The sequence below is a fragment of the Erinaceus europaeus genome, unplaced genomic scaffold (assembly GCF_950295315.1).
Source record: "Erinaceus europaeus unplaced genomic scaffold, mEriEur2.1 scaffold_841, whole genome shotgun sequence".
NCBI classification, from domain to species: Eukaryota; Metazoa; Chordata; class Mammalia; order Eulipotyphla; family Erinaceidae; genus Erinaceus; species Erinaceus europaeus.
The window spans coordinates 1-24651 of NW_026648237.1; the positions used below are offsets into that span (position 1 = coordinate 1).

General features: G+C 51.7%; 1 long non-coding RNA gene across 3 annotated transcripts in view; it reads left to right on the forward strand.

The window, feature by feature from the left end:
- The first annotated feature begins 187 nt into the window (after positions 1-187).
- LOC132536690 (uncharacterized) overlaps positions 188-24651 on the forward strand; it is a 35376-nt gene continuing 10912 nt past the window's right edge. For 2 of the 3 annotated variants that reach the window (XR_009548175.1, XR_009548176.1), the window contains exons 1-3: positions 188-287; positions 4631-4735; positions 23694-23832. This is a non-coding gene — a long non-coding RNA (uncharacterized LOC132536690). Of the gene's footprint in view, positions 288-4630; positions 4736-4776; positions 4877-23693; positions 23833-24651 lie in introns of those variants that run through there. The other variant, XR_009548174.1, reaches the window with a different exon arrangement.

Consider the following 24651-nt stretch of genomic DNA (forward strand, 5'->3'; position numbering starts at 1 on the left):
GCAGGGGGGAGGGTGCCTAGGAGGAAGGGCTCCTGATTTGCACAGGGCTCCCTGCAGGGCCTCCCTGGGGAGGATTCCCAGGCCAGAGCCACCAGACCAGGGAGGCCAGGCTGTGGAGATGAGCCAGAAGGGGCAGCACTAGTGACTCATCCCCAGAACCGCCCACGTTGCCCACACTGAACTGTCCCCCATACCAGGCAGGGTCTGAGCCGAACCCTCAGGAGAGGCACAAGGAGTCCTGTGCAGAGCTCCAGGGAGCAGATGGCCCCCCGAGGAGACTCTAGGGGGTGAGCATCCAGGGGCCTTGGAGGGGAGGCTAGGCTGGGAGGTGCCAGGCTGTGCAGGGCCCTCTGAGCTCCATGTCCTGGGTGCACCCACCCTGTCCTTCCACGTCCAGGAACCCCAGGCAGAGACCAGCCCCCCTCCCCGGGCCCTCAGGGCAAAGACTGCCCCTCCCCGCCTGGCATGAGGGTCCAGGGGAGCCCTACCTCTTCTGGTAGAGAGGCAGGAGCGTGGTGCACAGGATGTAATAGGTGATAGCTGCGCACAGCACCATGGCCACGCCCAGGCACAGGGCTCGCGTCTCTCCCCGCCTCTGGGCCATCACCAGCTTCTTCCCCATGTCTGCCGGGGCCTGGCCGTCACTGCTGGGCCAGAGAGGCAGGGATGGCACGGCAGGTCAGTGCAGGGGCAGGTGGATGTGGGGTGACCGGTACCTGCTCTGGGGATGTGGAGGATTGAGGTCAGCCTGTTCCTTCCCGGGAGAGTTGGGGGTCCTCGGGGGGGGGGGCTGCCCTTTGGGGATCCCGTCTCTAGGTTCATAGGCCCCAGCCTCAGGGCTGCATGGTTCAGAGGGCACTGATAGAGTCTAAGCAAACTGTCAATGTCTGGGTATTGTGTCTGGGGAGATCACACAGCTGGTAGAGCACAGGCCTTGCATGCCTGAGGCTCCCCTCCCCCACATCTGGCCGTTTGATCTCTGGTGGTGTGTGTACCGGAGGAAAGCTGTGACTTCTCTCTCTCAGGTGAATCTCTCTCTCTCTCTCTTGTAAAACAAGCAAAAACCGGGATGAAAATTAAGCAAACGCTGCATGACCATCAAAGTGCCTGGATGAACAATAGCTGGTTTGATTAAGAGGTGACAGAGGGGCAGGGCAGTAACGCAGGTATGCAAGGACCCGGGTTCAAGCCTTTGCTTTCCACCTGCAGAAGGGAAACTTTCACAGGCAATGCAGCTGGTCTGCAGGTGTCTCTCTCTCCCTCTTCATTTCTGTCTCCTCTTCCTTTCGCAGTTTCTCTCTGTCCTATAAAAATGGGGGGGGGGGGAGAAGAAGGAAAACCTGGCCATTGGGAGTGGTGGATCTGTAGTGCCTGCACTGAGCCCCAGCAATAACCCTGGAGGAAAAGGAGGAGGAGGAGAAATAAAAAAGGAGAAGAGGGGCCGGGTGATGGCGCACCTGGTTCGAGCACATGTTACAGTGAGCATGGACCCCGGTTTGAGCCCCCAGTCCCCACCTGCAGGGGAGAAGCTTTGCAAGTGGTGAAGCAGGTCTGCAGCTGTCTCTCTGTCTCTCCCTCTCTGTCTCTCCCTACCCCCTTGGTTTCTAGCTGTCTCTATCCACTAATGATAATACAAAATAAAATAAAATAAAAAAGAGAGAAAAGAGAAGAGACCTCAAGACTTTGGACCCTGTAGCTCTCTGAACCTCTTTTTGTCCCTGAGCTCCCCTGGTGACAAGTGCCAAGGGGTCAGCTCTTGCCCTGGGAGCCCAGGGGCCAGAGATGACCCCTTGGACAGCTGGGTGGCCACAGAACTCGGCCTTATTCCCGCAGTCCCGTCACGAGTGGCACTGAAGCTGCTGCCTCTGGGTCCTTAAACCCTGAGGGACATCCCTAGGGGATGGGGGCCCTCTGCCACCTCCCACCCTGCTGGTCCTCCCCCCGCCCCCCCCCCTGCTCCTGCCGACAGCCCAGCATGAGAGGCCCCTGTCGCCACCCCAGTGCTGTGTGCTCAGTACTCACAGTGCCTGGGATCCCCTGCGGCTGGCCCCACCCAGGGAGGCGGCCTGAGCTCCAGCAGGAAGCCTGCTCCCAGGCGGTCCCCTCTGGAGCCTTCATGCCCAAACATGGTCACATCTGCAGGGCTGAGCACACAGCAGGAACATGCTAGCAGGCAGGCAGGTATTGGGGTGGGGGGGTACCTGCCTGCCCCCAGACCCCCTCCCCCTCCCCCCACACCTCCGGGAAGTGGGCTTAAACAGCAGGAAGGCCAGATAGCTGGTGGAGAAGTCAGGACCACTGGGAAAAGATTCTCCTTTTGCTAACTTGGAGGAGGGGGAGTAGAGGCTGGAGGGTTTGGGCTGGGCATTCTTGGAGGGCGGGGGGTGGGCTGGGGGGTGCCAAGATGCTAGTCCTCCTGCCATTGTGACAGGCTGTCACCTGGGAAGGTCACCACACTTCTCTGAGCCTTGGGCTCCACTTTGAGCTGATGGGGTTTTATAAGCTGGCTCAGCTCAGTGTGGTGCTGAGGGTGAGAGGTAGTGAGTAGGATGGGGGTGCAGAGAAACCCCCCTCCCCGCCTTAAAGCCCAACAAGCAGCAGCTGAGAGCCACGGGGCTGCAGAGGCTGTGAGCTTTGGGCTCCTGGTGAGATAGCTCACGGGCCTTGCCTGGCAGACACCACATGAGAGGCCCTATGGTACTGGGGGAGGCTTCAGTACTGTGTGTCTTTCCCTGTGTCTTACTGATTTGCAAAGGTCAGAGGGGGAGTGAATGTACATATGTGTGAGGCCCCCAGTGACCAAATACAAAAAGGGAAGAAGACGGGGGGACGGGCGCAGGAGATAACTCATCTGGTAGCAGGTGTGCCTGGCCATATACTGAAGCAGGTCTGCAGGTCTCTCTCTCTCTCTTTCTCTTCTCCTCCTCCTCCTCCTCCCCTCTCAGTTTCTGTCTGATCAGAGAAATTACAGGGAGGGGCCGGGCGGTGGTGCATCTGGTTTATATGCTAGAGGGACACAGACGGCCTTTCTCAAGTAGGACCAGGGCGCTGAGGACATGTGAGTGCCTCCCAAGTGCCTCTAGAAGCTCAGTGCCCTCTGCAGGGCGGGCGGATTGGGAGCCTGGCTCCTGGCTGGCGGTGGGGGTGCAGATGAGGGGGACTGGGAGGGAGTGAGGTTACAGAGAGAAAGCTGACTCGGGCCGGGCAGCAGCTCACCCAGTTAAGCTCACACATCACCAAGCGCAAGGACCCAGGTTCAAGCCCCCTGCTCCCCACCTGCTGGGGGTCTGCTTCACAAGCAGCAGGCTGGCAAATGTCTCTCTGTCTCTCCCTCTCTCTGTCTCCCTGTCCTCTCTCGTGTTCTCTCTGTCATATCTAGTGAAAATTAGAAGATTTTTTTAAATTTTATTTATTTATTTTCCCTTTTTGTTGCCCTTGTTGTCTTTTTATTGTTGTTGTGGTTGTTATTGTTGTTATTGATGTTGTTGTTGGATAGGACAGAGAGAAATGGAGAGAGGAGGGGAAGACAGAGAGGGCGAGAGAAAGACAGACACCTGCAGACCTGCTTCACCGCCTGTGAAGCGACTCCCCTGCAGGTGGGGAGCCAGGGGCTCAAACCGGGATCCTTAAGCCAGTCCTTGTGCTTTGTGCCACGTGCGCTTAACCTGCTGCGCTACCACCCGGCTCCCAGAAGATTTAAAAAAAAAAAAACTGACTCGCCTAGCAGAGCACCACCTCACCAGGCACAAGGGTCTGGCTTCAAGCCCCAGGCACCATCTGAGAACCCCAGGCCAAGGGGCGCTTCAGGGGTGGTGGAGCAGTGCTGTGGTGTCTCTCCTTCTCCTGTGTCTCTCCCTCTATCTCTCCTCTATCCTTCACCCTCTGTCTGGGGGACAAAAAAGAGCTGCTAGGAGCAGTGGAATGGCACAGGCTAAAGTCCCAGTGACGCTGGCTGGACATAGTGTGGACATAGCTGAGCTGCCAGACCACAGGACTTGCCCTTCTGCTGAACTTGGCGAGGGGTGGTCAGAGCAAAGTACAGGGGATGCAGTGGCCGGGACTCCTGCCAGGCAGGGCCCCTGGGAGCTGTCTTCCGGCTCTGCCAGGATCTGTGCCAGCCAGTCAGTCCTCAGGCAGCGAGGACAAGCTCAGCCCTGCCAGGCAGGGCCTCCTCCGAGTTTAGGAAAGTTGGCGGTGAGGGCAGTGCTGGCAGGGAGAAGGCAGTACACCCTGGGGACTCACAGGCCACAGAGATGGGTGTGCAGGCAGGCTGCTATCCAGCCCATCCAGCCCTGAGCAAGGCCTTGGGGAGCAGGGGAGTGGACCGGGGCTGCCACAGTCCTGGGGACCCCTACGTACAGCCCCATTGGCATTGGCCCCACACTCAGTCCCAGGGGCAGTGGGCATCTGGGCAGGCGGCTGGTAGTGTCAGGTGGCTTTGGGGCAAGAGAACCCAGCAGCAGATCAGAGCAGAGAGCCCCCTGCAGGCCCTGGGACAATGGGGGGGGGTGTCCTGAAGAGTTTTTCTAGGCATAACCCTTAGTACCATGGAGGAGGCACCATGGCACCAGGGGCAGCTCTCTGGAGCTGTGCTGCCTCTCTCCTTTCTGTCCCTGAATGAAAACTGTAGCCTGGAGCCCAGACCTGGCCGGACAGATGGACAGACGGACACACACACAGAGGACTGAAGAACTCCCCATGTGGCGGCTGTACAGTTGTGTGCATCCCAGATTTTGTTTTTCAGAGGCTCTCTTCATTCCACACCCCCTTAGTCTGTCTCGTGCGTGTCCAGTGTACGACCGGGAGTGGACAATTCATCTTGCCCTGGGCTGTTCATCTCCCTTTTTCCCGGGCTCAGGGCCCCTCTTGAGGCCTGGTAGGTGCCACCATGGTTAGAGCCCCGGACTTGAAGCGCGAGGTTCTGAGTTCAACTCCAGGCGTGGTAGATGCTCCGTCTCCCTGAGCAGGGCCTGAGATGTGATCTGAGGGCTGAGACCCAGAGGCCCAGAGGCCCAGAGGCCTCGGTACACAGCCTGCTCTCTGCCTGTGGGTGTTGGCAGGGCAAGCTGGAGACACACTTGGGACACTTAGAAGTGTGGTCCCCTGAGCCCCCACCATCCTGAGGACCTGCCTACCGGTGGCAGAGGCTCAGGCCGAACACACAGTGTTCCTAGAAGGAATTCAGGAACATGCTGCGACTTTTTAAATAGGTCCTTGTTTTAAATAGAAACTTTTCTCCATTTACGTAATGTCCTTCCCCCCACACACACACAGAGCCCCAAAACCTCTGCATCTCTAACAGTTCAGGCTCCTGAGGTTCAGAGGAGCCCTCTGCCTCTGCAGAAAAAATGAAGAAAGGAAGAGAAGAAGGTGGATGGGTGGGAGGAAGGAAAAATGGAAAGGACAAGGTATGGATAGAAGGAAGGATTGAAGTAAAAAAGAATGGATGAATAAGTGGATGGAAAGATGGATGCATGGATGGATGGATGGATGGGTGGATGGAGGGATAGATGGGTGGATGGATAGATGGATGGATAAGTAGATGGATGGGTGGATGGATGGATGGATGGATGGGCAGATGTATAGATGAGTAAGTTGGTGGATGGATGGTTGGACTAATGAATGAAAGGATGGACAGATAGATGGATGGACGGACGGATGGGCGGATGGATGGTGGAGGTGTGTCTGAATGGTCATAGGACATCGGCTGAGCACCCTGCTGCTGGGCGGGCTGTGGGTTCTGGGAGGAAGACTGGGGTTGGGGCCACAGCACAGGCTGAGGCAGAGCAGACAGACACTTTGAACTCATGGCACCCGCAGTGGCTGTCAGTGGGCCATTCCGTGTCCTAAGGACACCTCTCTACCACAGTTAGGAGGGCTGCACTCACGGGCAGCTGTGCCGCAGAGGATGGGCCTGAGGCCAGAGCACACAGGACTCTCCTCCCAGCGGATGGCCCGGAGCTCCTGCAGGTGGGGCCCCAGGACCCGCATCCCAGTTTGCTTGCGGGAAGCTGGGGTGAGTTGAACACAGTGCTGCAGGTGTTAGGAAGTGAAGAAGTAAAGGAGGGGGAGGCCAGCCAGGTGGTAGCGTGGCTGGTTAAGCACACCTAGAACTATGCAAAAGGACCTGCTCAAGGATCCGGGTTTGAACCCCCAGCTCCCTACCTGCTGGGGGGACACTTCACAAGCGGTGAAACACGTCTGCAGGTCTCTCTCTCTCTCTCTCCCTCTCCCTCTCTCTCCCTCTCCTCTCTCCATTTCTCTCTATCCTGTTCAATAATATGGGGAAAAAAAGGTTGTCAGGAGCAGTGGCTTCATAGTGCTGACACTGAGCCCCAGTGATAACCCTGGAGGCAAAAAAAAGGGGGGGATGAGTGAGATGAGTCATTGAGGACACAGCATACAGGTCTCCCAGCTTCCTGGGATCATGGGGGGACTGGAACCACGGTCAGTCCAGCATGAAGGCATGCTTGGTGGACAGGATGCCACTGAGGGTGGCTGCCCAGAGCTCAGCCCCCAGCCTCAGGCCTGCCCTGTGACATGGCTGACTCCCCTGCTCCTCTGTCTCCAGCGTCTGGGGGTCCGCAGAGTGCAGTGCGGGTCCAAGAACTCCTGGGAACAAAAGGCCTGAGAGGTGGTCACTGTATTGTGTGCTGTTCCCCAGGTGTGGTGAGGCGGGACAAGGGGCGGAGATGTAGCTCAGGGCCAAGTCTTGTGTGCCTTCGGGGCTGGGACAGTCAGGGGCCTTTAGCAGAGTCTCCAGTCCCTCTCGATGGTTTTGGGGGGGCATGAGGGTGAATCTCGGGGGCTCATGTGCTTGCGTGCGTGAAGGCTCATCTTGCTCCGTCTCTTCCAGAGACCCCTGGCCAGCATCCTGGGGAAGAGAGGCCAGCAAGCCGGGCAGCCTAGGGCCATAGCTGGGGGCAGTGCCACACTCTGTTCACTCTGCAGGACCCTGTGCCCAGGCCTGTTCCGGACCAGGATGCTCATTCACTCTGTCCCACCTGCTCCAGGTTCCACCTGTGCTCCCACCTGCGCATTTTTTCAGAGATGTGGGGTGCTGGGGAGGGGCAGGTCCATTCTCTGCTGGCTTCCATTTGACCTCTTCCCCTGCAGTCTGTCCTTCCTCTTTAGCTCTTTAGTCCCCCCAGGGAGTCATTTTTTTTTCCCAAAATTATTATTAGTAGAAGCTGTGGTTTTCATGAGAAAGTCACGGCTGCTGGTTTCTCTTTTAGGAAAGAGGGCCAGAGCTAGCTCAGCAGATCTGGTGTGTGCCTTGCTATGCACAGAGCCCAGGTTCAAACCCTGGCGTCATATAGAAAGCCCCATGACAATAGAAGAAGCTCTGGTGCTCTGACTCCCTCCCCCTCCCCCTTCCCCTCTCCCTCACTTTTGAATGAAAAAAAGCAAGCCAGAGCACTAAAAGCATGCATGATCAAGGTCTCGACAGTGTGATAACAACAACAACAATAATAATCAGCTAAGAAAGTCGGGAATCCTGTGGTCTGGGGGGTGGCACAGTGGATAAAGCATTCTCAAGCATGATAAAGGATTCTCAAGCGGATAAAGGATTCTCAAGCATGAGGTCCTGAGTTCAGTCCCAGCAGCACATGTGCCAGAGTGATGTCTGGTCTGTCCTCTCTCTCTCCTCCTATCTTTCTCACAAATCAGTAAATAAAATCTTTTTAAAAAAGAAAGTGAGGGAATCCTGCAGTTGTGGGTTTGTGTAGAAACTCTGATGGAGCTGAGAACAGGTCTCTCAAGCTGGGGCTGTGATTAAGCAGACAGAAGGCAGGTCCTGCTCCCTCCCCCTGTGCACACCCCTCCCCTGGGCACTTGCTGGAACTCAGAGGACTGGCTCTCTCTCTCTCTCTCTCTCTCTCTCTCTCACAGAGATGATAGAGACAGAGAGAGATTGGGAAGGAAGGGGGAAATAGATACAGACAGACAGATGGACTGGTCTGCAGCATTGCTTCACCCCTTGTGAAGCTCCCACCTGCAGGCTGGGAATCCGGGACTTGAACCTGGCTGCTTGCACATGGTAATGTGTGCATTCAGTGCACCACCGCCCACCCCCAGGCCTGGCTCAGTGTGTGTGAAGCCCCTCCCTGCAGCAGGGCCTGGACTGAGCTCAGTGTGAGGGGCTCTGGGCTCCGGGGCTCCCCCGGCCTGGGGCTGTGGTGTCCAGGTGACAGGATGCCACCTGGTGGTCACTGTGCAGAGCTGCAGCCAGGCCGCTGTGAGGACATGCAGTGTGTCACACACACACCCCCCAGGGTGACAGACATGAGCCACAGTTTCCCAGGGCTGCCCGCAAAGCAGCCAAGATCCCCCTCTGCTGGTTTCTAACCATCACAGGCCAGCAGAGCACTGCTCCACCGTTCAGGGTCATTTCTTTCTTTCTTTCTTTCTAAAAAATATTTATTTCATTTTGTTGCCCTTGTTGTCTTTTTATTGTTGTTGTAGTTATTATTGTTGTTACTGATGTCGTCATTGTTGGATAGGACAGAGAGAAATGGAGAGGGGAGGGGAAGACAGAGAGGGGGAGAGAAAGACAGACACCTGCAGACCTGCTTCACCGCCTGGGAAGCGACTCCCCTGCAGGTGGGGAGCCGGGGGCTCGAACCGGGATCTTTACACCGGTCCTTGTGCTTTGCAACATGTGCACTTAACCCGCTGTGCTACCACCTAACTCCCTCTTTCTTTCTTTTAAATTTTATTTTAATTTACCTTATTTCTAAGATAAAAAATAGAAAATATCGACAAAACCATAGGATAAGAGGGGTAAAATTCCTGTATAAGTACCGCTGCGCCACTGGAGCTCCAAGGGGGTAAAATTCCTGTTCTGTATCCCTCTGGGAGTATGGACCCAGGGTCATTCCTCCTTTCGTTATAATTTGACTGAGGCAGGAAATCAGGGGTGAGGGGTAGAGACCTTAACAGCAGTTTTGGTGGGCATTAACCAGAGGGGAGAAGTATTGACCCGATTCCTCCGCAGGGTGAATGTAAAACCAGTCTTCCCGCATCTTATAAGGCTCTTGGTGTCTTTTTGGGGAGGGGAGACACAGCCACAGTTTCCAGGGTGCAGACAACTTCAAGGCAGAAGTTTTTTGTTGCTGACACCAACCTCCATGCAAATCAGGTTTGCTTCACGGGGGGACTCAGAGGCAGACGATAGGGTCCTCCCCCTGCAGTGCTTTGCCTCGCACCCCTTACTGGTGTCCTTGCCCTGCCAAGGTTGGATGTCTCAATGCATAATTCTGAGTTTTATGCCATCCGAAAGGGAGGTCTGTCACCCTCGGGTTCAGCCAGGCCTCTGTCAGCCAAATCAAATCTATGATAATGTATTTGTAAGGGTTTTGATGCCAAGGAGTCAATTTGCCATTTTACAAAATCAGTAATCTTATTTTTAAAAAGGGTCCTAAGGTAATCATTAACAGAAGACTAATCAAGGGTCCCATAAAGGGCTCTGTAGTGACTCAAGACTATTTGTAGTGGAGTCTATAACCTGTGGTAATTTGTCAGAAAATTCATAGGAGGAATATATAGAGTTTCCTAGCGTGCCACCAGCAAGTCTAAGGAGAGCAGTCAGTGGATGTGATGTCCAGGGGAAGAAACACAGCACGTCTGGTCCTCTGGTGGTCATCAGCGCCAACTGATGAAATTTTTCTTCTTCATAGAGGGTCAACTGTGGAATAATCAAAACTAGGAGTCAAGGACCTGGTAGAGAAGAACTGACATGAAAATATAGGATGGTGTTGTACCAAAACACAGAGGAGGTGCATACACATTAGGTGAGGTTCCTTGAACATGAGGAATATTTTAAGAAAAGTGAGCAGTCAATAAACATGCAAAGATGAAGTCAGCAGTGGTAGGTCAGCAGAAAGAGAAGACCTGGATAGGCTGGTGCAGTTAGCTGGACTATATACTGCCATGGGGTCCTTTGTGGTAAGGACTTGCCAACAGGGACTCTGTGGATTTTGCAAGAGCAATAATGTCATCCACCATAATAAAAGGAAAACAAACATGGACATCCAGTGTTGAAAAAGAGAAAAAAGGAATATGTCTCTGTGACTGGAAAATTGGTTTGCTTTGTCAATGAGTTACAATAAATGGACAATTCGAATTTTTGTAAATATTAAAAAGGTTTAATATAGTTACTTCATTGACACTTTAGCCAACTGAATACTGGGGGGTGCATTCCCCCTCTTTTTTTATTAATTGAGCTTAAGGGTTTTAGTTTTTCTTGTTTGAGCTGTAGGCCACATAAATTTGGAAACAATACCAACTGAGAAAAAAAAAGTTTTTGTGTACTAAACATGGGCAGGTGAATTACATCAATCTGTCAGAGAGCATTGGCTTTTATCAATGGAGATTAATCTTAAAAGTCTGAATAGCAGGATCTTAATTAAACAATGCAGGAGCCAGTAAAGTATTCTCACTATGGCAGGTCAAGCGTTATAATTTTAAGAGGCTTGTAAATAAATGAGAAAAATTTTAGTATATGAGTGACTTTAGGAGTCATCACACACCCATAAATAAAAAATGAAAAATGTTTAGTTTTAAATCTTACCATATAAGCAGTCAGTTCTTCATGTGCAGATGTACCTATAATTATTTACTTAGGGAGAGAACTTGTACCAACTTAATTGATGATCTAATGGTTAGAATTGGCTTGAGTTTTATGATTTTAGAAGGTTCTTTATTAAAATATACCAATGTGTTATAGAAAGTCAATACCTAATGTGTTGACATGATAAAATGTTTACCATTTTTTAGCATTATTTCAAAATGATTAGACAGTTTAAGCACAGTACTATAACTTAGTTTATTAAGATCTTTACTCATCACAAGGCTATCATGAGTAAGCATAGATATAAAACTCTTAATAGATTTTGTTCCTTAGAACTCTAATATAGCAACTTAAAAGGCTAAAATAAAACCTCATAGCTTATATGTTCAAAATACTAATTTTGTTAAATCAGGATTTGTCAAAACAAATCTGTCAGACCAGAAGCACCATGTATTACCTTAATTTATCAAGAATAAACCTCTGGCAGTGTCTTAAAACAAGCCAGATAAGTTTTTACTCTCTAAAAGAACTGATTAAAGTTTGACATGTAGAATCTGTACTTTTCAGAAGCCAATTATTTGATAATAATTTTTGTAGTCTTTCTAAATAGGGGAGTTATCTCAGTAACAACTTTATCAGAAGGAGTCACTGTAAAAGCAAAAGTAACTAGCTCATGAGTAAGATAAAAAAAATCTCTTACCAAGTTTTAAAATAAAAGTTTTAACCAGAGCATTTCAGACTATATCAGACATAAAACTCTTGTAACTTTTTACCTAGTCTCTCTTATGTTTTAATATCTAAAGTTCTTTCTCAGGGAAAACCAGGGGCATACTTTTTGAATAAAATGTAAAAAGGTTAGCTAAAACATCTATACAGCTCTAAATTAGGCTGTCTCATATTTATTTGATAAGTTTTATCTGGAAAAATTTTTTTACATATTTAAATTAAACCTCATTTATCATAGCAAAAGCCTTTGGCATGTAAATAATTAACATAACCATTGTGTTATCTTTTACTAACCCAAGCCAGTTTTGCCCGTTTAGTTGAGAAAGTATTTTAAAACCTTTTTTTTTTTTTTTGGAGTCACTCAAACAATTTTAAGTAAAATGTTAAACTTTGTTTGTTAGGATCTTTGCTTATCACAAAGCTATCACACCCTTAGGGCAGCTATGAACAAGGGTGGGTACACAACTTAATTTATCTTTTACTTTGATTTGGATAGGTAACTTAAAAAGCTAAAATAAACCTTATAGCTGAAATGTTTAAAATAAATTTTTACTGTTAACATTTCTTTAAGATGACCATTTTGCACTAAATAATTTTGTTGAATCACATCTGCCAAATGAAAAATTTTTGTCAGGCCAGGAATAGCACGTTTAACCCTTTTTTCCTGGCAAGGCCCCTGCTCTACCCAGACTGGGTTATTAGAAAGCCAATTCAAGCATGGATTTTGTTACCAATAGTGGCAGTTGGTATTAGGGTGCTGATAAGGTTTATAATTCTCACAAGAGTGAGAGAGACTGCAGGGGCATTTTACCATGCCTAGAGATCTCAGAAAATCTTTTAACTAATGAATTGATGCTGATATTAGCTATCAGAAGGATGAAACTGTCCTACATGTTTACTTTGGTAAAGGTGTGCCAACTCTATGAGTCGGGATCTTTAAAACCACATTTAGCTTAACTAAATCTTATTTAAAACTTAAAACAAACTTTAGTTACTTAGGGGTTAACACACATTAATGAAAACAAGCTTAGCACACAGACTTAAAACAGACATTCTTGGTGAAAAGAAAAATTTTCCCTTTGAAAAACGGCTATTGGATTTCTAACTCAGCCACTCCACCCACCCACCCCCAGGGGCGTTTGTGGCTTAGGGGATGACTGACTGAAGTCTTTGCCAATCTGTAGAGCAGGAGCTCTGTGCTGTGATTGGCTGTGCGGATGGAACAGGCGGGCTTAGTTTACCGCCACGCACAGAGAAGCACGGAGAAAAATCTTTGAAAGTTCTTTTTCTGGGCTAAGGTACATTTTACAGTTTTAAAGAAACAAATCATTAAATTTCTATCAAAAGTGTGTACTGGTTCTCTGATTAATAGCTTTTAAGTTAAAGAGAACGTCTTGTTTGATTGATTTCATTCTTTCTTTAAAGAATAGCTTGCTAGCCAGATAAGATCTCACTCAGAACTGGTTTAATGCTTTCTGAGAGTAGAGGGGAAAAAGCTGGATCTTTTTGGCTGGCTAATTTTAAGATAATGCCAAATCAAGAGCCCACAGTTCTTTAACTAATTGTAAATGCTCTCATTTTTTTTTTTTACTACTTTTCTAAGGGAAGCTGTTTTTTGTGCTAGTTGCAGGGGGTCTTAAGGCTGTCAAAGAGGGGTAAATGTTAACAGGAGGGCACTTAGCAGGTGGCCTCAGGGGTGGGGTCTCCTGAATCAGGCATGGGAATAGAGACAGACTCACAAACAGAAGGTGGCCGGGAGTCTCCCTGTAAGACTTTTTCTCCCTCTCTCATGACTCACTGTACATCAGGACAATGTTTATAGACTTTGAGTATATCATTTACTAAATTCCAATAAGAAAAAGCCTTTTCTGGAATCTTTTCTGGACCAAAGGTCTCATAAAAATCTTAAACAGTTTCCTACTCTAGCCCATCTTTTTTCATCAATAGTCCCCTCTAAGGGAAACCATGGACAAACATCACTCACAAAAAAAAAAAAACTCTTGAGATCCTTTTTCTTAACCCTTACTCCTCGTGTCTTGAGGGACTCCCTGAGTCCTTTAATAAACAGATCTTGTTTACTAAATTCCTGTCCCATGGTAGTGCTTACCTCGCCACTGTGACACTCCTCCAGATGCGACTCACGGCCGGGCAGTTCCGTGACAATCTATGCGAGCCTGTGCGTTGCTCCCTCAGCCACGGTGGCTCAGTGAATTCGGATAGGCCTATCCTCTCGATCAGCGGTGTTCCTAGGTCCAGAAGGCTTCTTCGCCCCACGTTCGGGCGCCAGATGCCCCGGCCAGCAGGGCGTGAACAGGGGCTAGGAACCCAAGAACCTGGAATGAAAGGAACAGGAGACACAAGGAATGACAGCAAGACAGGATTCCGATCAAGCTGCAAAATTTTATTGTGTTCACAGGCATTATAAGGCTTTGGGGAAGGGGGAAGTGCTGGGGGGGGAGCAATCATCAGGTTGGAATGTTCCTTGCAACATACAATGGCCAAAACCATGTTTTTTACCACAACTATGTGGTGTGTCACTTGCTTTCTGATAAATGGCCTACCTGAGGGGAAATGGCCTGCCCGTGGGGGAAATGAAAACTTGTCTCGAGGGCTTCTATTGTTTCAAAGATTATCTTCTATCAAGCAGAGAAATGGCTCCTGGCAGGTCACTATGGGAAGCAGAAGGTGGGAGTTGTGGCTTCTGTAATTGCTTCTCTGCTGGACATGGGTGTTGGCAGGTGGATCCACACCCCCAGCCTGTCTCTGTCTCTTTCCCTAGTGGGGCAGGGCTCTGGGGAGGTGGGGTTCCAGGACACACTGGTGGGCTTGTCTGCCCAGGGAAGTCAGGTTGGCATCATGGTAGCATCTGCAGCTTGGTGTTTTGAAAAAAGCATTAAGATGTGATGGTTTTTTATTTTTTATCTTGGCATGTGCGTTTCATAGCCACATGATTCCACTGCTCTGGGATGGTCCTTTTTCTCTCCTTTTATGTATCTGTTTTTGAATTATTTTAATATATTTATTACTTTAGATAGCTACAGAGATATCGAGAGAGGAAGAAGGCAGAGAGGAAAGACAGAGAGACACTGCAGGCAACACTGCTTCAACACTTGTGAAGTGCCCTCCCTGCCGGTGGGGACTGGGGCCTTGAACCTGGGTCCTTGCATCCTGAGCAGGCGTGGCTGAGAGGCATTTAGGGAGTGAGTATTTGCAGACAGGCGTGGCGTGTGCAGGACACAGCAGTGGAGAGTCTGAGCAAGGTCATTTTATAGCCTGGCCCTGAGGAAGGGCCCAGTCACGGTGGGCTCCCCCGGGCAGCACCCACTGGCCAGGCGCCATGGCCACACAGAGATGTTTCTCAGTCCAGTTGAAGTCAGCAGGAGGCAGAATGTTGGGGGTGGAGGGGTTCACAATTTTGGCCTGAGTGTGGTCTGCATTGGCCGCCTCAATTCTAAAGAGTCTGGGTCAGTTTAAATGAGCAAGAGACGTCAGGAGACACTCACACTCAGCGGCTTGAGGGCTGTGGGGACGAAAGCAGCCCATGGAATTTTCTGTGGTTTGTTACTTTATCACAATCTGAGCACAATACTACTATGATCCTTTAAAGTTTGTTATGTGGAGATAGACATATAGACAGATGATGGGTGGACAGATAGATGGAGATAGTGGATGGATGGATAGATAGGTGGTCAAGCAGATGAAGACGGATGATAGATACATGACAGAGAAGGTGAATGGATAGAGAGATAGATAGATAGATAGATAGATAGATAGATAGATAGATAGACAGACAGATGGCAAGCAGACAGATGGTTAGACGGATGGGTGATAGAGTGAGTGGGTGATATAGACTGAAGAGTAGATGAATGTGGATAGGCAGACAGATGCAGAGACATGATAGATAGGGAGATGGAAAGATGGAAAGACTGGATGGGTGGATGGAGGATGGATGGATGGATGGAAAGATGGAAAGACTGGATGGAAAGATGGAAAGACTGGATGGATAGATGGATAGATGGATGGATGGATGGATGGATGGGTGGATGGATGGATGGATGGGAGGGAGGGTGCCAGACTGGTGGGTGAGTGGGTGGACAGACAGCCCATCTCTGTCTGTGTGGACACACAGAATCCCCCTCATGTCTGCAAGCCTGTCAGCAGCATGTGGTCACTTACTAGCAGCTGGCTGCAAGGGCTGGAGTCAGAGGACCCTGGAGCTCCCCACGTTTCGGGGTCACTGCACAGAATGCTGCCACCAGGAGGCCAGAAGGGGCAGGTTTAGGAGGGTCTGCAAACTCACTGTGGTAGTTGAGGGGAGGGCCGCTGCGGAGAGCCTGGTGTGGACGGGCGCTGTCTGTCATGCTGAGGAGTGGGGGTGGGGGGCATGGGAACACCCAGTCTCACCCATGGGCCACCCAGAACCTTGAGCGGTGTTAGTGGGGCGTTCTAGGACGGGTGGAGGAGCTGGTCTGAGCGAATCTGAGATATGTCACTGGCCCTCTGCCCTCTGCTCTGAGGCTGGCTCTGGCCCGCTGTGGTCAGTACCTGCAGTGACCAGCAGAGGGTGGCACAGGCCAACAGCTGGCTCCTGCACGTCCACGCTGAGGGGGCTTCTCTGCCAGTCTTGGCTTCTTGGGCTCCCTGTCTCCCTCCTCCTCCCTGCAGATGGGTGCCCCCTCCAGAGCTACTCAGAAGGAGCATGCCTGTCCTTTCTCTCAGTGGCCTCAAAGTCCAAGATATCTCTTTATCTCTGTTAGCAGAAGTGAGTCTGAGCTCTTGCAGTTGGGACAGATGGATGGACGGACACACGCACACATGGACACACACACAGAGACACACACACACACACACACACACATTCACCCTGTGCTGGCACTGAGCTGCAGACTTGAGCCTCTGTCCCAGGCTCAGAGAGAGTGAGGAGGAATGAGCAGCACCGGGCACTAGGAGGGGCCCAGCTTTGTTTTGTCCCTGCCGGGAGGCTTCCACAAACAAGCCTGGAGCTCTGTGGAATCAGGGCTTGAATCCCAGCCCAGGGTTCAGAGAGGGTTGCAATGAGAAGCTTGTACTGTCCACAGTACAAGTACTGTCCACAGGTGGTCAAGTGTCCTGGGGGGCACTCTCTCCCTTCCCCTTCACTTAGAACAGAGGAGGGAATCTGGAATGGGGGGTGGGTTCCCCATTTCATTGCTGCCCTTGTGGCTCTGAGTCTCCTGCTCCAGGCAGCCACATGGGTGGGGGGGGCACAAAAGGGATGCGGAGAGCCCTGTACAGACAGGGGATCCATATCCAAGGGAGGAGAAGGGTGGCAGGCCTGCCCCCAAGACCCCTCAAGGAAGACCCCCTGCACGCTGGCGTCTGCAGGCCAACACCGCCACCACCACCCCACCACCCCCGTTGGGGTGTTCTGCCTTCCTGTGTGGCTTCCTGTTCAGGAAGTGGCTCCTGGCAGCTCTTCTCCATCCAGATGGCGAGAGGCCTGTTACCCCAGCAGGTGCAGGTCCCCTGGGACCAGGCCAGGCAACCCCCTACCACTTGCAGTAGCTGCTGGAAACTCCTGGCTTCCTGCTGGCCACCACCTGGCTGTGCCCCCCTCACCCCCAGGTGACAGCTGAGGCCAGGAGAGGAGGGGCACTCACTGGTGTTGGCCAGCAGGTCTCCCTTGGATCCAGGGATTGGAAGGGACAGACACACAGACATTCACTGGGGGTTGCTGCAGGGGGAAGGGTTGAGGACCCAGGGGGCATCCATAGGTGGTGAGTCTGAGCTCCCAGAAGGCACCCCTCTTCTGGGGCTTGGGGCAGAGATGGGGGAGCCTGAGGAAGTTTCCTTTCGTTTTTATTTCTTTTATAATTTTTTTATATTTATTTATTTACTTAATCCTTTTTGTTGCCCTTGTTGTTTTATTGTTGTAGTTATTATTGTTGTTGTAATTGATGTCTTTGTTGTTGGATAGAACAGAAAGAAAGAAATGGAGAGAGGAGGGGAAGACAGAGAGGGGGAGAGAAAGACAGACACCTGCAGACCTGCTTCACCGCCTGTGAAGCGACTCTCTTGCTGGTGGAGAGCCGGGGGCTCGAACCCGGATCCTTATGCTGGTCCTTGCACTTCATGCCACGTGTACTTAACCTGCTGAGCCACCACCCGACTCCCTTGAAGTTTCCTTTTTGGCTAGGGGTCCTGGGGAGCTGAGGTCTGTGAGGGAGCCAGGAGCCAGTCTCCTGCAGAAGCAAAGTGGTCTCTTTCTCTCTCTCTTTCTTGGGACCAGGTGGCTGGAACTTGAGGTGGCAGTGCCACTTGAAACAAGGCAGGGAGAGAAAGACAACCTATGGGCACTTCCAGGTCTGTGGAGATGAATGACTGAAGCAGACACCCTTGGACAGAGTCAGGAGCCATGCAGAAACTGACTCTAGACCAAGTCGCTGTCCGTGGTGGGAGGGAGCAGGTGAGGGAGGCTTCCCTTGGTGTGAAGGCCCTGAGACTTCGGTGGGGGTTGTGGGGTGAGGCTTATAGGCATGTAGGCACGGAACTGTACCCTTTGATTTGTATGAGATTGCAAGCTAGTGTGAACTGGATTTAAAAGTAGCTGTCTGCCACTATAGACTCAGATGTTCCTGGCCTCAAGTGAGTCTGTCTGTCTGGGATTCCTTCCTCCAACAGTGACTGAGTGTCTGTCTCTTAGGGCTGTCTCCCCCTGCCCCTCCCCATTTTACCCACTCACCTGTCCATTAGTCAGTCAACGCAAGTTCCAGGGAGAGGGAGATCAAGGTACGGGGGGGGGGGGGGGGGAGGAGCCCTGTGAGCTGGCCCTGGAGGGATGGAGGATGGGGGCTTCCTGGAGAGGGTGGGGAATGGGGAAAGGCAGGCAAGGACCCCCTATTGGACCTCAGAAAGGCTTTAGGCTGTGAGATGACCTAATGACACCAGCGTTGTGTAAGTTGTGTAAGGGTTTTGGGCACAGGAGGAACCAGAGTGGGCAGTCTACACACTGTGATGGCTTTTGGTGGCTCTGCTGGTGGACAAACTGGCTGGCAGGGGGCCCTAGGTTCAATCCCCAGCATAGCCATGTGCCAGAGCTGAGCAGTCTCTGTTTTTTTTTTTTTTCTCTCTCTCTCTCTTTTCTCTCTCCTTATTAAGAATAAATCTTACAAAGTTCAGTGGCTGCTTGGCCTGGAGTCAGTGGAGGTAGAAAGAGGTAACAGCAGAGAGTGACCTGGCCTCCTGGCCTCACCACTAGGTCTGTGGTGAAGGCCTCTGCATGTGTGCTGGGTTCGAGAGGCCCTGGGGAGCGGCAGAGGTGTTGGGGGGACTGTGGGGGAGGCAGCCGTAGCACCCAGACTGAAGCTCAGGAACCCGGGGAAGCAGCCTCGTGAGTCACCAGATAGGTGGGTGGCAGCAGGGGCTCCTGGGCCAATGAGTTCACCAGGCAGCTGGCAGGGAGCAGCGGCAGGTGACGTTCTGAGCATCATGGTGTCAGGGCTTCGTTGTCAGGTCAGGGACCCCCAGCCTTGAACAGGCCGGCCAGAGAAGTCACAGGAAGTCAGGAAGGACACTGGACACTGGGACCCGAGTCTCAGGGCACCCCTAAGGGAACAGGTGCAGCCAGGGCCAAGGAGGCAGAGGCCCCAGGGTGCTGACAGCCTCAGGAACTGACAAAGGAGCTAAAGATAGTTTTCTTGGGCCTCGGGGAGAAGGGGGGGTGTTCTAGACCTGCGTGCACGCTCCACTCTAAATTTCCTATACTGTGGCCATTTGATAAAAGGAAAGGGGGAGATGCTGGGAAATTGTGCAGATGCCGTCACATCCACCATATTGATCCCTTAGTCTACTGTCAGTTCCCGTGAGAAAACCTTATTCCCGGAGTGCCTTGTTTCCTAGCCAATCCTGTCCAGACTTGTCACTTCTGGAATTTCTCACATAAAAGCCCTTCTTCTTCCATCCTTCCTCTCTCTTGCTCGCTTTTCACGCACGGAAGGGTTGTTGCGCATAGTGGGAGGCGGCATTTTTTGCTAGCTCCACGTGGCCCAAACTGCTGCGCTCTCACCCAACTCTGAGGTGCCCTCGCGAATAAAGATTTGTGTTCCCTCTCCTCTCCGGATCTCCTCTCTCTCCTCTGCGCCGCAGCCCAACAGCTGTGGCTAGGATGCAGTCACTCGGCGTGCAGGGGGTGGCTCCTTGGCCAAAGCCAGACTGAAGTCAGACAGTCAGACAGCAAGGAGGCCAAGAGGACAGAGCCCCAGGGACAGAGCTGCAGAGAAGCAAGGGGTTGGGGGTGGAACCAGTTCGAGTGTGTTGTCACAGGTGTCCCACAGGGACAGGAAAGCACTAAGACAGGTGACAGCACAAACCATGATTACTAGGCAGTACCCAGCACCTGTGGTCACCTGTGTCCTTGGAGTTGAGGCGATTGAATGATGAGATTGGACTCAGGCTGGGCTACAGTACTTGAGTGTTGATGACGGTGTCCAAGGAAGAAGAGAGAGGTTACAGTCACAATATGGTGTCACCTTGAGCCGGACCAGTGGGCAGGAGAGCTGCCAGAGAGGGTGGTTGGCTTGCACTGTCCCCCACCAACTCTGGAGCACAGAGCACAGCCTCTGTCCAGGAATGGCCAGGGAACCCAGGAGCTAGGCCACAGAGGCCAAGACAGTGGGTGAGCTTCCTGGTCCCTCGTTCCCTGGCCTCAGTGAGGATTGGAGGCCCACAGCTCAGCTGTTTGCTTGGGGCAGGGCTCAGTGCCTGTGCCAATGGCTTTGCCCTGGGCATTTGGTGGCAGAACTGGGACTGCAGAGGCAGGGCGCTGGGATTTTAGCCAGAGAGGGCCCGGTGGCATGCCAGAGAGGTATCCAGGATGTGCCAAGGTCAAGGGACCCTTCTGGCCTGTGGGTCTTCTCTCTCCGATCCCCATGCAGAACTGTCCCAGTGAATATTGTCCCTAGACCTCCTTTCTTGCTCTCGGCTCTGACTCTCCCTTCTTCCCACATGCAAAGATCACAGATGCTTTAGAAAGAAGAGAAGGGCTTATGATAAGAAAACAACTTGGGAGTTGGGAGGCGAGTGTGACCAGCACAGCTCAGAGCTGGCCAGAAGGATGGGTGTGGCCTCGTGGTCTTAATCCCAGAGGCAGGAAGAAGGGGCAGAGGGCAGGGAGTTTGGGCATTTTGGTTTCACTCCTCAGCACTTGGAGTAAGAACAACCGGCGAGATGTCCATCCCCAGTCTCCCCTGCGTGTGGCTGTGACTCCTTGTGGCTCTGTGAGTTGCTTTGTCTTGCAGTCTGCACCAGTGTCCCTCTGACTGCTGTCCTGGATTTGCAGGGCCCTGGTAACCTTTCCTTCCATTCTCCCCTCCCTTCTCCTTCGTTGAGGGAGGAGTCCCAGAAGTTACTGCCCAGAGATGGGAATGGTTACAGGGGTGGCTTAGAAGGTGAAGGTAGGGTTTTGGGTTTAGAAGCCATTCAGGCTCTTGGGCCCTGACCTCAACCATCTAAGTCTAAGTCTGTCTCCTTTCTCTCCCTCTCCCTCTCCCTCTCCCTCTCCCTCTCCCTCTCCCTCTCCCTCCCCCCTCCCTCTCCTTCCCCCTCCCTCTCCCTCTCCCTCTCCCTCTCCCTCTGCCTCTGCCTCTCCCTCTCCCTCTCCCTCTGCCTCTGCCTCTCCCTCTCCCTCTCCCTCTCCCTCTCCCTCTGCCTCTCCCTCTCCCCTCCCCCCTCCCTCTCCTCCCCCTTCCTCTCCCCCTCCCTCTCCCTTTCCCTCTCCCTCTGCCTCTGCCTCTCCCTCTCCCTCTCCCTCTGCCTCTGCCTCTGCCTCTCCCTCTCCCTCTGCCTCTGCCTCTCCCTCTCCCTCTCCCCTCCCCCCTCCCTCCCCCTTCCCCCCCCTCCCCCTCTTCCTCTCCCTCTCTCTCTCCCCACCCCAACCACCACGTGAGTGATATGTTAGTCAGTTTTCAGTCCTCTTGTTTTCTCCTTCTCTCTTTCTCTCCTAAGATGTTTTTGTGTCCAATAAAGTTTAATTTACCTGGATAATCCTGCTTTCTATCAATTCTTTGTTGGGAAAAAGTATGGCGAACTCTCAGGACGGGGGACAGAGGCTGCTCCCCCTTCTGTATTCCTTTCCTCCTCTCTCCTCTCCTTTCCTTTTTCTCTTTCTTTCTGTATTCCTTTCTTTTTCTCAAAGTAAAAAGATGAAGACAAGAGGAACAAAACAAGGAGAATAGAAAAGAAAAAAAAGGGAAGGTTAGTAAGGAAATCATTTGCTTGTCCAAGATTATGTAATCCACAACCATTAGTATGAGACAGATTTCTTTTTCTTTTCTTTCTCCCCCTTCTTATCTTCCTTCTTCTTCTCCTCCTCCACTTCCTTCTCCTCCTCCTCTTCCTTTTTCTCCTTCTCCTCCTCTTCCTCCTTATTTATTATTGGGGGGGATTAGCGGCTACAGACAGACTATGACCCACATAGTCAACGACTGCCACCTCTCCAGATTCAAAGGAGGTCTCGAAACTTGACATCAGGCTTAACCTGACGCTGTTGACTGGCTACGGAAGAAGGGCAAACGCTAGAAGAAGAAGAAGAAGAAGAAGAAGAAGAAGAAGAAGAAGAAGAAGAAGAAGGAGGAGGAGGAGGAGGAGGAGGAGGAGGAGGAGGAGGAGGAGGGGAAGGGAAAGGAGAAAGAGAAGGAGAAGGAGAAGGAGAAGGAGAAGGAGAAGGAGACGGAGAAGAAGAAGAAGTGGTTTACAGTAAATGCAGTTGTTGGTACATGTGTAAAATGACTCAGTTTTCTGCAAAACACTCTCCCCCCAGCCTAGGTCCTCCTCCTGTGACACCAAATCCCGGGACCTGAAAGCCCACCGCACCCCACTGCACCCCACCGCACCCCAGAGTCCTTTATGTTGGTGCAAGTCATCAAGCCCAGTCATGTTCTGCTTTGTGTTTCCCCTTCTGTTCTTAATTCTCAAATTCAGTCTGTGGGTAACCTTTTCATGGAAGTCCTCAGGCTCAGGAGCCCCTTTTGCTCATCCTAGACTCCCAGCCTAGCCTGAGACTCTCAGGCTGGGAGCAGAGAGCGGGAAGTCTTCCTGGGGAGGCTTTGTGATTCAGATAACAGGGCTTGCTGCAGGGCTCTGGAACAAAGGGACCCAGAGGGCACAGACTCTCAGATTCCCTTCTGTGGGTGCTCCATTCACCTTCTTCTTCTAGCATTTGCCCTTCTTCCGTAGCCAGTCAACAGCGTCAGGTTGAGCCTGATGTCAAGTTTCGAGACCTCCTTTGAATCTGGAGAGGTGGCAGTCGTTGACTATGTGGGTCATAGTCTGTCTGTAGCCACAGGGGCAGTTTGGGTTGTCTCTGGCTCCCCAGCGATGGAACACAGCGGCGCACCGGCCATGGCCTGTTCCATAGCGATGGAGGAGGGCCCAATCATAACGTGCTAGGTCAAAGCCAGGTTGACGCTCGCAGGGGTCTGTGATGAGGTGTTTGTTCTTTACCTCAGCTAACTGCCAACTCTGTTTCCAAGAGACTGGAACAGAGAAGTTCAGTGTAGGCATAGGGGACCAGATTGGGTGACGAGACGTCAAGCGTTGGACAGGGTGGGCGAAGATATCCGCGTATATTGGCAGGTCCGGTCGAGCGTAGACGTGGGAAATGAACTTAGATGATGCCGCATCCCGACGAATATCTGGCGGGGCGATGTTGCTAAGAACTGGCAGCCATGGAACCGGAGTGAAACGGATGGTTCCAGAAATGATCCTCATGGAGGAATATAATTTGGAATCGACCAAGTGGACATGGGGGCTACGGAACCATCCTGGGGCACAGTATTCTGCAGTGGAATATCATAATGCCAGAGAGGATGATCCATTCACCTGATGTGTGACAGACAGACACACTGCCCGGCTCCCCTGAGGGAAGGCATCCGCCCCAGGTCTGCACCCAGCCCCCCAGCACAGAGGCCTTGGGTCCTGGGGCGGAAGCTCTGTGGTGTTGCATGTACAAGTCAGGACAGAGGGGGCTGGCGCAGTCAAAGGAAACCGCTCTCCTAAGCGTTGGCTCCAGCCTGTGTCTCATCGCAGGACCACCCTGAAGCCCTGCCACCCACACCCTGCCAGCAGGTGGGTGCTGCTGGCCCATCCATCCAGGTCGCTCACGAGCCCCGTGACCTTTCTCCATCTGCCTCCTCTTCTTGGGTGGGTGCTGATGCAGGTGGCAGTCTTGCCAAAGCTCTGGGGGATATGTGAGCAAGGTCCTCCCAAAAACCTGGAGTGGGGACATGTGGCTGAGGGAGGGACTCCATGAGCCCAGAAAGGCCAGGGGGACAGGGAGACAGGACAGGGGAGCAAAGGGGACAGGTCCTCAAGGGGAGGGAGGCAGAGGCCTGGCCTCCAGCCTGCAATTCTCCATCAGGTACCTGTGCTCCAGCCCACCCTGTCTCACCTCAGTGTGCTCCCCTGCCCTGCCTGACCTTCCGGAATCAGCCCCCGGCACTCCCACCTGCCTGTCATTGACCGGAGGACTGACAGGGGAAGTCACGTTGCAGGAGCAGGTGAGGACACGGGACTTGAAGCATCAAGCCACCCCTACGGTGAGCATAGGTCCTGCAGCTCAGACAGGGTCCCAGGCAATGGGGGAGCACCTCCCTGTATGGCCTTATTACCCTCTGGGGAGTAGCCTCAGGGTCCTTGCCCTGGGGCTGGCCTCCCTGGGCTGAGAGAAAGGACTCCACAGAGCTGCCTTGCCCTCTGTCCCTCCCTCCCTCCCTCTCTCTCTGTCTCCTTCACCTTGATATGGCTGCCTCCCTGTGTTCTAAGGGCCTTTGCAGACTCTGTCTCCTTTAGTTTTCATTTTTATTAGTGATTTAATATTGATTTTTAAAATTACGCATTGATAGAGGAATAATATACTCCTATTATACAATAGTATTATATATAACGTTGTATAGACTATGATATGCAATCTATACGATATTATTATTATACAGTAATGGGTATAATTCCATAGTGTTCCCACCACCAGAGTTCTGTGTCCCCATTCCCTCCATGGAAATTGGAATAGTTCTCCCAAGGTACGGGTGTGAATTGTCTTTATATCTATAGCTAACTATATCTATCTACCTATTTTTTTGGCCCATTTTTTCCTACATTCCTGTCTTCACTCCCTTTCTAAATTACACCTATATCTACTTTCCAGTGTCCTTCCTCCCCCGCCCCATAAGGGATGCTGGGCTAGCTTCACGGGCGGGAGACAGACGACCAGGAACTCATGGCTGAGCTGGGCAGCAGTATCTCTTTATTCATGTGGAACACAGCACAATCTAAGCCATCTAAACTATCTATAATCACAATCCTGTCCTTATATATATATA